Source organism: Mesocricetus auratus, unplaced genomic scaffold (genome assembly GCF_017639785.1).
Source record: "Mesocricetus auratus isolate SY011 unplaced genomic scaffold, BCM_Maur_2.0 Super-Scaffold_15014, whole genome shotgun sequence".
In the NCBI taxonomy this organism is placed as follows: Eukaryota; Metazoa; Chordata; class Mammalia; order Rodentia; family Cricetidae; genus Mesocricetus; species Mesocricetus auratus.
Genome location: NW_024429186.1, coordinates 23,120,412 through 23,134,666, shown reverse-complemented (window position 1 = coordinate 23,134,666; position 14,255 = coordinate 23,120,412).

The window sequence follows — 14,255 nt, the reverse complement described above, 5'->3', positions numbered from 1 at the left end:
ACCAATTGGGGGAGGCATCAGGACGGTACTGGGCTCATCTTTTTTTCTTCACAAAATGTCATGTATCATCTGTAAATAAACCATTGTACATTGGTCACCTGACCATAGCAAACTATTATCTTTAGTTATTTTCACTTTAGTATGAGCTTCTGAATGTGAGATTGAAACAGAAGTGTTACAGTTCCAAAAACGTCATTTTTATATCATCTCAACAGATATAAATACAATAAAGAAAATAAACAGACAATAGAAAAAGAAATCTTAGCTGGCACTGCTGTTCTTCTAATGGGGCTATTTTGAGGAAAAGCAGCAATTCTCCTATGTAAACTTTGCATATATGCATGGAGGGCAGATAAAAATGGCCAGACATAGAAAACCCAATTTGCGCATATCCACCTGTTTTGTATAAAGAAGTATTTTCCTCCCACCTAGCTTCTGAAAAAATACAACTACCCATCTGGGGACCTCAATAAGTATGCCGTTTATCATTACAGCATCAGGGAAAGATGGGAATTAAACTCCCAAACTGAATATGTGGCTTTTCTGGCCAGCATAGAGGAGCTTTGATGATTTACAAGGCATTACACATTTCCATTGCATAAAACAGCACTTACAGCAGTGATGTGATTACCTAATTAAGTTATTAGACACAAAGGTGCTCATCATGAGATAATTACATCCCAGGGATATAAAGAAAAATACCAGAGGCCAGCTTGAAACAGGAGTGCTTCCCATTACAAGGGCTCCTTCATCACAGAAAACATCTCCAAGTGAGCAGGTAGAAGAGGTGGGAATTGTCTTCTCTGCTGAGAGAGTTGGGGCTGGAGGTCAGCTTGAAAATCCCTTGCTGTCCAGACTTGACTTAACTGTGCAGATGTCATTAATTGGTGCCAGGATACCCACAGGCATGTGTGCATCTCACTCTGAATAAAGAAGCCTGGAATGAGCTCCAAAAAGATGTGAGCAACCATCAACCACAGAGCTGAGCACAAGTGCTGCCACTCTCACGGGGTCCAATTGCCAATAAGATTAGACAAACAAACTCTATAGCAGTTTAACTGTCTAAGCACTTTAACACTTAAAATTGCTACTTATTGCAGAAAAAAGTAACCTTATTTATCACTATTAACACCAGTAAAGCTCTTTAATTGTATAACCTGCTGCATAAGAGTTTATATACACAAACTCACAGCCAACATAGACACATTCACACACATACAACACAAACACTAAACTGTGCTTGGAGAAGTTAGGGTGACATTCTTTCTTAATGCTTCTGATACATATTGGTAGTATGCAGGCATCTGTACTGTCCTGTCCTTGGGGCTCTGGAAAGATATACCCTCAGCTACAGCCATTAAAAGCACCACCTGTGCATACTCAGTATGTTCTCCTTTTAAAAGGACCCTGCCCACATCCGATCCTCCTGTCTCTCCTTCTTTCCTTTCCTGTCTCTCTCTCTCTCTCTCCCTCTCTCTGTCTCTCTCTCTCTGCATTTGATTCCTCTCTCCTGCTTTTTCTGTGCTCGTTGAAGCTTCTTCCTCCTTCTCTTTCCCCTTTATATGATCCCTTTCTATAATTAAAAACATTCTCTGCTTCATCCCTGTTTCCTGGTGTCTTTCTATTGAGAACTGCTTTTGTTAAATCACAACACTCATGGCCTTTGTTTTAGCTTTGTAATGATTCTTTCTGGATTTCACATCATGCATTTGATCACACTCATCTCCCAGTCCCCTTGCTCCTGCACTCTGCCCTTAAAATCGCCCCATAAAATCTAAAAGCAATAATAATAACAACCAACCCCCAAAACAAAACAACACTAACAACAACAACAGCTAATAAAAAAAAATAAATCTCAGCATGAAAGCTGTAATGTAGCCCAGTGAGTCACACAGCATACGTTTTACTCCATGGATCTTCACTTTTAAGTGCACATTTCAGTGAGTCATTGGCCTAGTTTGTGGCCTCTGGCTTCTGTTACACTATTGATAGTGGGCTCTCAGTGGGATTCTCTTGGATATCATATTGTTGCCTTGTTTGTTGGATATCCTATAGTTTTGGATATGCTGGTCTTGCGACCTCATATACACCAGAAGTGCATAGTTTGAGATCCCAGGTCTTCTCTTCCACCAACGAGACCAGGGGACGAGTGGGTCCAGTGGGACCAGGTAAAACAGGCCCTGCATGCAGGCATGCATTCCAGTGCCTGGGGATTGCCTTGGGACTGCCACAGAGCTTCCCATGCCAGCAGGAGCCAAGCACCCCAGATCCCAGGTCTTCTCTTCCACCAATGAGATCAGGAAACCAGTAGATACAGGTAAACAAAGTCCTACATCCCAGCATGCCTTCCAGTGCCTGTGGACTTCCACAGAGCCTCCCATCCTAGCGGGAGACAAGCATCCTAGATCCTATGTTTTCTCTTCCACCAACAAGACCAGGGGACCAGTGGGTCTGGCAGGAGCAGGTAAAACAGGCCCTGCATGCAGGCCTGCATTCCAGTGCCTGGGGATTGCATGGGGGGGACTGCCACAGAGCATCCTATCCTGGAAGGAGCCAAGCACCCCAGATCCCAGGTCTACTCTTCCACCAACAAGACCAGGGTACCAGATGGTCCAGGGAGACCAGGTAGAACAGGCCCAGCATCCAGTGCCTGGGGATTGCCTGGGGACTGCCACAGAGCTTCCCATCCTGGCAGGAGCCAAACACCCCAGATCCCAGGTCTTCTCTTCAACCAAAGGGACCAGGGGACCAGGTGGGAGACTAAGCACCCCAGATTCCTGGTCTTCTTCTCCATGCATGGGACCAGAACTAGGGCAAGGAATAGAAGAACTACAAGAGTATTGGACTTGCTTACACCAACCGAAAAGGAACTCTGGTCCCCTAACCACCAGACCAGTAAGGGGCTCTTCCTGCATGCACTAGAAGAAGAGATGGACAAGAGACAATACAAAAACACACTCAGCAACAGAAAAAAAAATGTAAAACCGCCAGATCCTAGAGACTCCACACCAGCAAGACTACAACATTCCAATGCAAATGAAGCAGAAGTGAATAACCTTAATAACAACTTCATGAAAATGATAGAGGCCCTAAAAGAAGATATAGGAAAATCCCTCAAAGAAATGGATGAAAAAACAAACCAAAAATGCAAGAAATGGAAGAATGAAAAAACCCCCAAAATTAAAAAAATACAACAAATGGATGAAAAGATAAACCAAAAATGGCAACAAACAATGCAAACACTGTTAGAGTTGAAAACTGAAATAGAGACAATAAAAAACACAATATGAAGAAAGGCAAGAAATAGAAAAGCTGGGCAAATGGTCACGTACTACCGATACAAGCATTACCAACAGAATAGAAGAGATGGAAGAAAGAATCTCAAGTGTTGAAAATACACTAGGAGAAATAGATTCATCAACCAAAGAAAACTTTAGTCCAACAAATCCTTAACACAAAACATCCAGGAAATATGGGACATCATGAAAAGACCAAGCCTAAGAATAATAGGTATAGAAGAAGGAGAAGAAAACCACCTCAAAGGGGCAAAAAACATATTCAACAAAATCATAGAAGAAAACTTTCCCAACCTTAAGAAAGACATGCCAATTAAGGTACAAGAACCTTACAGAACACCAAATAGAGTGGACCACAAAAAAGTCCCCTGCCACATAATAATCAAGACCCCAAATATACAGAATAAAGAAAGAATATTAAGAGCAGCTAAGTAAAAAGGCCAAGTAACGTATAAAGGCAAACCTATCAGAATTACACCTGACTTCTCCATGGAAACTCTGAAAGCCAGAAGGTTCTGGATACCAACACTAAGAGACCATGGATGCCAGCCCAGACTACTATACCCGGCAAAGCTCTCAATCACTATAGATGGAGAAAACAAGATATTCCATGACAAAACTAGATTCAAGCAATACTTATCCACTAACCCAGCCCTACAGAAAGTTTTGGAAGGAAAACTCCAACCCAAGGAAGTTAACTACAACCAGAAAAACATAGGCATTAGAGAATCCCTCTCTACCGACAGCCAAAACAACAAAGGGGTGAAATTCCACACATAATTCCACCACCAACAACCATTGCAAATCGAAGAAGAATGAGCAATCAATGGTCATTAATATCCCTCAACATTAATGGCCTTAACTCACCCATAAAAAGACACAGGCTAGCAGAATGGATTCGAACACAGATCCCTTCCTTCTGCTGCATGCAAGAAACACACCTCACCCTCAAAGACAGACATTACCTGAGAGTTAAAGGTTGGGAAAAAATTTTCCAATCAAATGGAGCCAAGAAACAAGCAGGAGTAGCAATCCTAATATCTAACAAACTAGACTTTAAAATAAAATCAATCAAAAGAGATGAAGAAGGTCATTATATAGACATCACAGGTGAAATCCACCAATATGAAGTTTCTATCCTGAACATCTATGCACCGAATACAAAGGCATCCACGTTCGTAAAAGAAACATTACTAAACTTAAATCACATATAAAGCCCCACACACCACTAGACAGGAATACCAGACAGAATCTTACCAAAGAAGCAAAGGGTCTAATAGAAGTAATGACCCAATTGGGATTAGCAGACATCTATAGAATATCCCATCCACAAAAAAAGAATATACATTCTTCTCTTCACCACATGGAACCTTCTCAAAAATTGACCACATAATTGGCAACATATCAAACCTCAGCAGCTAAAAAAAATTGGAATAACTCCATGCATCTTATCAGACCACCATGTGTTAAAATTAGAATTTAACAACAACAAAAATTGCAGAAACCCTTGAAACTCATGGAAATTGAATAATGTACAATTGCACCATTCCTGGGTTAAAGAAGAAATAAAAAAGACATTAACGACTTACTAGAATTCAGTGAGACTAAAGACACAACATACTCAAACCTATGGGACCCTTTGAAAGCAGTGCTACGGGGGAAATTCATAGCACTAAGTTCCCACATAAAGAACCTGGAGAATAGCTATATTAGAGAATTAACAGCACTGCTGAAAGATCTAGAACACAAAGAAGCAACTCCCCCAGGATGACTAGACACCAGTAAATAATCAAACTGAGGGCAGAAATCAATAAAGTAGAAACGAGGAAAACAATACAAAGAATCAATGCAACGAAGAGTTGGTTCTTTGAGAAAATAAAAAAGATAGACGATGTTGGGGAAGTCCTGTGTATATGTCAATAAAGCACTGTTGGCCAATAGGGAACCAAAATAGGTGGGACTAGGAGTCCAGGAGGACTCTGGGATGGAGAAACATAGGAGGTCATGATGTAACACCATGGGGTAGGAAGCCCAGAAACCTCTCCAGTAAGAGAAATACTTGGATTAGCAATTATGGGTTAAATACTTAAGTCAGAGCTAGCCAGTAAGAAACAAGCAAGGCCAACAGCTTCATATTTAATATAGCCTCCTGTGTGTTTATTTGGGACTGATGTGGCTCTGGAACCAGGCTGGCGAAAATGTTTCCCTTTATATAATGGTGTCAGGAGTGGGACCTTTCTCCAAGCATACCAAAAAGCAGAGTGTGAACATGCAAGTTAACAAAATCAGGAAAGAAAAGGGGATATAACAATGGACTCTGAGGAAATTCAGAAAATCATCAGGTCATACTTTGAAAACCTGTACTTCACAAAATTTGAAAATTTAAAGGAAATGAATGGCTTCCTGGATTGCTATCACTTGCCAAAAATTAAATAATGAACAAGTAAGCAATTTAAATAGATCTATATACCCTATGGAAATAAAAGCAGTCATCAACAGTCTCCCAGCCAAAAAAAGCACAGTTCCAGATGGCCCAGAAATCCAAAGAACAGCTTATACCAATTCTTCTCAAAGTATTCCACGCAATAGAATCAGAAGGATCTTTGCCAAACTCTTTCTATGAGGCTTCAATAACCTTGATCCCCAAGCCCCACAAAGGCACAACTAAGAAAGAGAACTTCAGACCAATATGCCTCATGATCATTGATGCAAAATTACTCAATAAAATACTGGAAAATTAGGTCCAAGAAAACATCAAAACAATCATTCACCACGATTAAGTATGTTTCATCCCAAGGATGCAGGGATGGTTCAACATACGAAAATCCATCAATGTAATCCACCATATAAACAAGTTGAAAACCAGAAATCACATGATCATCTCACTAGATGCAGAAATATTCTTTGAAAAATCCAACACCCCTTCATGATAAAGGTCTTGGAGAGATCTGGGATAACAGGAACATACCTAAACACAATAGCTACATACAGCAAATCAACAGCCACTATCAAAATAATGGACAGAATCTCAACACAATTTCGCTAAAATCAGGAACAAGACAAGGCTGCCCACTCTCTCCATACCTTTCCAATATTGTACTTGTAGTTCTAGCCAGAGCCATATGACAACAAAAGGAGATCAAGGGGATACAAATTGGAAAGGAAAAGGTTAAACGTTCACTATTTGCAGATGATATGATAGTTTACTTAAATAACCCAAAGAACTCTACCAGGGAACTCTTACAGCTGATTAACACCTTCAGCAAAGTGGCAGGATACAAGATCAACTCAAGAAAATCAGTAGCCCTACTATATACAGATGATAAAAGGGCTGAGAAAGAAATCAGAGAAACATCACCCTTTACAATTGCCCCAAACAACATAAAATACCTTGGGGTAACGCTAACCAAACAAGTGCAAGACCTGTATGGCAAGAACTTTGAGTCTTTAAGGAAAGAAACTAAAGAAGCCCTCAGAAAATGGAAAGATCTCCCATGCTCTTGGATAGGTAGAATCAAGGTAATAAAAATGGCAATCCTGCCAAAAGCAATCTACAGATTCAATGCAATCCTCATTAAAATACAAGCAAAATTCTTAACACACTTGAAAGAAAAATAGTCAATTTTGTATGGAAAAACAAAAGACCCAGGATAGGATAAACAACCTTATTCCACAATGCAACATCTGGAAGCATCACCATCACCGACCTCAAGCTCTATTATAGAGCTGTAGTCCTGAAAACAGTTTGGTATTTTCACAAAAATAGACATGTAGACCAATGGTCAAATTGAACACCCTCATATTAACCCATACATGTATGAACGTATGAACATCTGATCTCTGACAAAGAAGCTAAAAATACACAATGGAAAAAAGAAAGCATCTTTCTGCCATAACTGGATGCTGGCATGTAGAAGAATGTGGATCGATCCATGTTATCGCCATGCACAAAACTTAAGTTCAAATGGATCAAAGACATCAACATAAATCTAGCCACACTGAAATTCTTAGAAGACAAAGTGGGTGGTACCCTTCAACTAATTGGTACAGGAGACAGCTTCCTGAACATAATATCTGTAGCTCAGACAGTGAGATCAACAATTAATAAATGGGACCTCCTGAAACTGAGAAGCTTCTGTAAGGCAAAGGACACCATCAGCAAGACAAAAAAGCAGCTCACAGAATGGGAAAAATATTCACTAACCCCACATCTGCAGAGGGCTGATCTCCAAAATTTACAAAGAACTCAAGAAGCATGTCTCCCAAACACCAAAGGATCCAATTAAAAAGTGGGCTACAGAACTAAATAGAGAATTCTAATGGAGGAGTCTAAAATGGCTGAGAGGCACTTGAGAAAGTGCTCAACATCCTTAGCCATCCTGGAAATGCAAATCAAAACAACTCTGAGATACCATCTTACTCCTGTCAGAACAGTGAAAATCAAAAACACCAACGACAATTTATGTTGGAAGGGTTGTAATGAAAGGGGAACACTCCTCCACTGCTAGTGGGAGTGCCAACTTGTACAGCCACTTTGGAAATCATTAAGGAGATTCCTCAGAAAAATGGGAATAAACCTACTAAAGACCTGGCAACTCCACTCTTAGGCATATACCCAAAAAATGCCCATTCAACCAAAAAGGATGTCTGTTTCACTATGTTCATAGCAACAATATTTGTAATAGCCAGAACTTGGAAGCAACCTAGATGCCCCTCAACTGAAGAGTGGATAGAGAAAATGTGGTAAATTTACACAATGGAGTACTATTCAGCAGAAAAAACAATGGAATCTTGAAATTTGCAGGCAAATGGATGGCACTAGAAGAAATCATCCTGAGGGAGGTAACCCAGTCATAAAAAGAGAAACATGGCAGGTACTCTCTCATATATGGATTTTATACATAAAACTGGTGAGTGCCAGCCTATAATCCCATGGCCAGTGAGTCTGGGAAACAGAACCTTCATTCAGTGGCTGATGGAAGCAGAGGCAGACTCCCAAGGCTAAGCACTGAGATGAACTCAAGAAATCCAGTGACAGACAGGGAGGACTGATGACCAAAAGGGTTAAGACTGGGCTGGTTTAAACCCCAGAAACAGCTGACCTGAAAAGGGTTTGCTCTTGAATCCCAGACTGATGCCTGAGAATCCAGCATGGGACTGATAAAGACCCCCTGAATGTGGGTGTCAGTGAGGAGGCCTTGGGTAGCAGATCAGTATTTGTCCCGGGTATACAAATGGACTTTGGGCTCCCATCCAACAATGAGAGATGCACTCTCACCCTGAACTATTGGAGGAGAGTCTAGGCCCTGCACTGGATGAAATGACAGATTATGGACACTCCCATGGAGGGCCTTACCCTCCCTGGAGAAATGAATGGATATTGGGTGGTTGGTGGGAGGGCATGGAAGGAGGGGAGGGAAAGGGAGCGGGATCTGGAATTGACATGTGAAGCTACCTTGTTTCTAATTTTAATTTAAATTTAAAAATAAAATACATGAAAAAAAGAAGTACATAGTTTAGATGGGTATTGGGTTGGGCTATATGTAGTCCTTGTTCTGGGTCTAGATGGTAATTGAATTGGTCAGCCTTCCAGAATATCCTCATTATCACCACAAAGCCTACTCTCCGATATTGTCCCATCAGGCTTATCCAGTTTAGCAGAATGCAAAGAACAGGCCCAGTTCTGCTCCCACACAACCAGGGACAACTTTGTTTTGCCCAAGTGAGCTGCAGGGTCTGCTCTCTGGATTGCTGCACTTAATTAGGGCCAGGGCCAGCAGTTGCATTATCATCTCTCCAAGGTTGACTCTGATATAAATAGTTATATTAACAAAAAAAATTCTCTGGATACAACTATAACAGATCCAATATAGTGTGTCAAAAGATGCTAATGCAGGAAAGATGGGGTGTGGATGCTGAGGTATCATCCACTGCTTAAGACTGCTTTCTATTCTTGCAGAACATCCAAATAAAATGCCTAGCACAAACTTGTGGGTCTTTACAACTATCTGTAACTCAGATTCCTCAGCAGGGGGTGTCTGATGACTTTGCTTTAACACAAAGAAGAGGGAGAGAGAGAAGAATATTTGAAGCAGGAAGGAAAGAAAACAGAAAAGAGACAAAAAGAGAGGGAGAGACAGAGGGAGATGGAGAGAGAGGTAGACAGAGATGTGGAATGAAAGTGAAATGGGAAAGGAAATTTCCTTACTCTAAAACATATGTATGACTCAGAAACTTCAATATAAATGATAGAATTGAAATTGCTTACATATTATGTGACTTCTCAAGGGGTTCTCAAAGGCAATGAAAAGCAATTATGCATATTTAAGTGAAGAACCCTCATGTGCAACTAGAAAGTAGTAAATTGTCCCACAAACTGTCTTGGCACTATTTTACCCATGAGCAAATATCTCCTAGAAGGTAGGAATTGGTGCATAGAGTTTTCACAGATGGGAAGTTCTTTAGTGATTTTTCTATCCTATAATCATTCACAGCACTCTCTTTTTTATGAACCCTAGGCAGAAGGAACATTCCACCTCAGAACTAACTTTGTTTCCCTGTGATTTGTATGTAAAGTATAAGAATTCTTCAGCAATATAGTCTGAGCATCTAGTTTGGTGAGCAACCAAGAGGGAATTTCAATATCCTGTATTATTTAGGCATCTTCTGTAGATACTCTGACCAATATCACACGGGGAGGTAACCCATATTCAGGTCTGTGGATTTAGATTAAAAACCTGTAGGCTTCCTATAGATGGGAGTCATTGTCAACTTATATAGGAAACCTCCATCCAAACTATTTTTTAAATTATAATTTTATTTAGCATTTGGTGCAGTTGTCATAAGCACTATGACCACCTAAAATTTTGGTAGGAAAGACTCTATTTTGGTTTAGAGGTTGTAGTCTGCCATCAGTGGAAACCAAAACAAAAATCTGGAGACAAGAACTGACACAGCAACCAAAGCAGTGTTTGCTCTGCTTTGGTTTCTGGCAGTATCTGTTTTACTGGGATGAGATGAAGTCTCAATGTAGCTTTAATTTTCATTTCCTCTATAGATAACACTTTTCTAAACACCTTAAGCATGTATTGAGTATATATGACTGTTGATGTTGACCTCTTATTGTGTAAATCCAGCACTGACTAGAAGATTAAGAGATATATGTTTAATTTTGATGGTCTGTATTATGCCTTGAAGTCACATGATTAATATTTAACTTATTTTTCATTATTGTGGCCAGCACTGGCCACATTCTCTAAGAACAGCTGAACAACACAAACTAGACTCTATGGAGGATAAGAGAAAGGAATAAAGAATGAAAAATTGAAAAGAAAAAAGAGATGAGAAAAGGAGAGACAAGACAGAAAAGAAGAGAAGAGAAGACCCAAAATTTGGTTGGTACAGAGATAAGAGTAGAAAATTTGGATTTGGGGGAGGGTCGTATGATAATGCATGAAATTCTCAGATAATTAATGAAGGGTATTCTAGAGGTACAGATCCTGAATGCTCTCCTGGAAATCAATGCCAGGAAAAGAGTGGCTATAGAAATTTACCCCCTGTAGCCATATGACTTCTTTCAATAAGACTAAGAAATATTGAGCCGCTGTTATTTATGAGGACAGAGAACTTTCCTCTGCTCCACTCCTTTATTGCATGTGGGAGACAAAAAGAATTATTTATATACAAACATGGTACAAATTTATTCCTTTCATAGCCAATAATCCTACACATTTCCATGGCATACACACATGTAGCAGCATAACTATGCTTTTCTAAATTCATTCATAAAAATCTTCAGTTTGAATAAAAATTTTCCAAGCAAAGCCACCATTCTGTGCAATGAATATGCACCAACAGAAATTAAAATGAATTTTTTCTAAATAAGCGTTTTTAAATAGACAATTGGTCATAAAAAGCCTTTGAGAGTTTCATGATATTGTGATATTCGTTATTGTAGTTCCCAAGTGACAATTCAATGTCATGCAAAGACATTTTACACAAATAATATACTGACTGTGGCTAATGACCCTTGATTGTTCATCAAGATATTGCATCTTCTATAAGAATATTAATGGACTTCCAAGAAAATATGCAACTCAAAGTTACATTGTTCAACACTTGTTTCTATGAACATTAAGAAGTGAGGTTTTGAAAATTGTGTTGAAATAATGGGAAACCGAGACTAGAAAAATAGACAATGCTGTACAAACAAGTAGTATATACACATGTCTGAATTAGAACACAGAAGGAAGAAACATTGGGGAGCAACCCAGTGACATAGAGATTCTGAGAGAATGAATTCCTCCAAGAACAGGTTGAGCCTGAGAATATTTGTTCATTCTAACTGGAACTAAAAATATTCGGCATCAAAAGCTGCTTTTCCATTATAGGTGAAACATCTATGGAGACTAGTTTAAGATATAGATAAAGTGGGAACAGTCTACAGTGATGAGGTCCCTAGGGAATGAGAAGTTTTATGGGTTGATGAAATTTTAATAAAATCTATATTTTTTGAAAGCATGATGTAAAATCTCTCAAGATTCCTAAGATTATTTATCTTTTAAGTCAGTTAAATTTGTACTTTACTTTAAGGAGTGCAGTCTCCAATTAATAGGGCAAAGCTTAAAGTATTTAGATATTTAAGATAAAATTTTCAAAAATGAATATTTTCAAAAGCCTAGTATAGCTACTGAAATTCACATATTGTAATTAGAATGTTTCGTGAATAATAGGACATATTTTCTTAGGAATAAGAACGAATGCATTGATTTATATATGGATATACATGCATAATCATAAGAAAGAACTGTAATCATAAATATTGGAAATATTAAGTCTAGAATGCAGGATGGAAAGTTTAGTTTCTCCTATTCATGTGTATATTTTGTCATTATTTTAAATTCCTTATTTTCTTTTCATTAAAGATTTTTAAAAATGAAGTATTATTCAAGGTGTTTATAAGGGTGTTATGAGAATATATTATATTTTAATTTTAGATGAAATCAAAGTATAAAATGGCATATTCTCAAATATTCTTCTTCTTTTTAAATTTGTGTGTTTAATTTAATGATTTTCCTTCCTGGTCTGCATGCTGTCTTCTTTCCACTCTGATTTGCTCCCCTTGCACATATGTGGATATATTTGTGGGAATGTACTTTCTAGTTACCTCTGGCTCTTTCCCACCATTCTGTAAATTCCTACATATCATTGATGTGCTACATTTTATCTAAAGCCAAACCTGTAGTGCATCTCCAAATGAATGCCAGGCATTAATTAATTAATACTGTGTTTTGAACTCCAAGTTAATGAGCATAACCAGAGAGTCAAGTCATCTTCTATGGCTCCCATCTTTTGACCATGAACCCACAATTAAAACCCAAACTACAAGCCTATAAACTAAAACTATCATCTTTCTGTTTCTCACTTTTACCTATTTTTTAAGCCATGATGGGCTCACCTTTTTTTTTCTCCTAAATATTACTGGAATCAGTCACCTACTGTTTCCTTTTAAACACAAGGGTCCTGAATCTACTGATAGTGTCTTCTGAGCCCTACAGAATCTAGATGCCTGTCTGGGTTTCTTGTCTGTATCTTGCTACCACCTATATTCTTTTAACAAATATTAGCCAGGAGATCATTGTTCACATATAAACCTGAACAATTCTTTCTTCAAGTGTAAGTCACTCAGTGCCTATCCATGGCAGGGAGACACAATTAACCTTAAGCTTCTTGGGGCAATTTCCAGGATCTACTTTCACTCTCTGGGGATATCATCTCATGCTCAAACACAGAAATTCATGCATGTCCATCAAAAGGTTCCTCTCTCCATTAACTAGCAACTTTCTCACCATATTTAATTTTTTTTCCAACTATAAGTCCATTTTGTAATTAATTTCTACTTATTGGCTAAGTAGATTTACCTGCTATTGAAAGTGTTACTTATTCACTCAATAATCAAATGTGAGTTGCTGTTAGCACTCCTGAGCTCATAAGAAACGAATATTAACATCTTAGGGATTTTATGTGACACTCACCACAACCAATCATGAATAAAATAAGTTTATATACATTCATAATTAAATAAATTACATCAAAGTTAAACATTACTTGTCTTTAAGCAGTAACTCCTTAACCAGTATTGAAGAGTTTGATGGATACTTGTATCTATTATATTTCTGGGACTGAAAAACTATAGAAATATGTTTCTGGACACAATTTGCAATCACTTCATTTTGAAGTATAAGTAAATAGAAGAGAATAAAGGAATTTATGCCACTGAATTTGTCAGATTTTGTAAGTCAGTTTGATTTGTGTTTATACTGATTATCTAGGTTAAACAAAGTATTCAATAAAATGAAGGTAGTTTTATTTTATAAGATTACAGCTTTAAAGTGAAAATGTTCAAAGGTATTGTATGGTAACTAGCAAAAACTTAAGAAAATGTTATTGCTTAATTTAAGTTATTTTGCAGTAAATTAAAGATCAACCGTGAAATAAGTGCCAATGTGTGTCTTCTTAGTTGTGTTTTCTAGTAATGAAATACTAACCAATATTATGGCAAAATATATAAACTATATATTTTATAGAACTTACAATAGGAGATATACTTACTCACAATTTTAGTCTGAAGTATGCATCTTTTATATTAGGCATTTTATAAAAAATTATGAACATAAATATCCACTTTCTCAAAGATCAATGTGTCAGGTATTTACCAGAATAACATTGCCCAGTACCCTGATCCCTGACTTAGAATGGCCACCTTTATCATCATAAACAAGCATATCAGTTAGACAAAAATCCCTGAACAGATGGCAAGGCAAAATATGTCATGCAAAAATTATGAATGACCTAAAAATTCATCTTTCTTTAACCTTGATTCTAACCTGTGGAGGTAAGTAATGTATACAAAACAGAATATAATTCATTTCACATGTTCAAATTACACCAAGTCTTGGT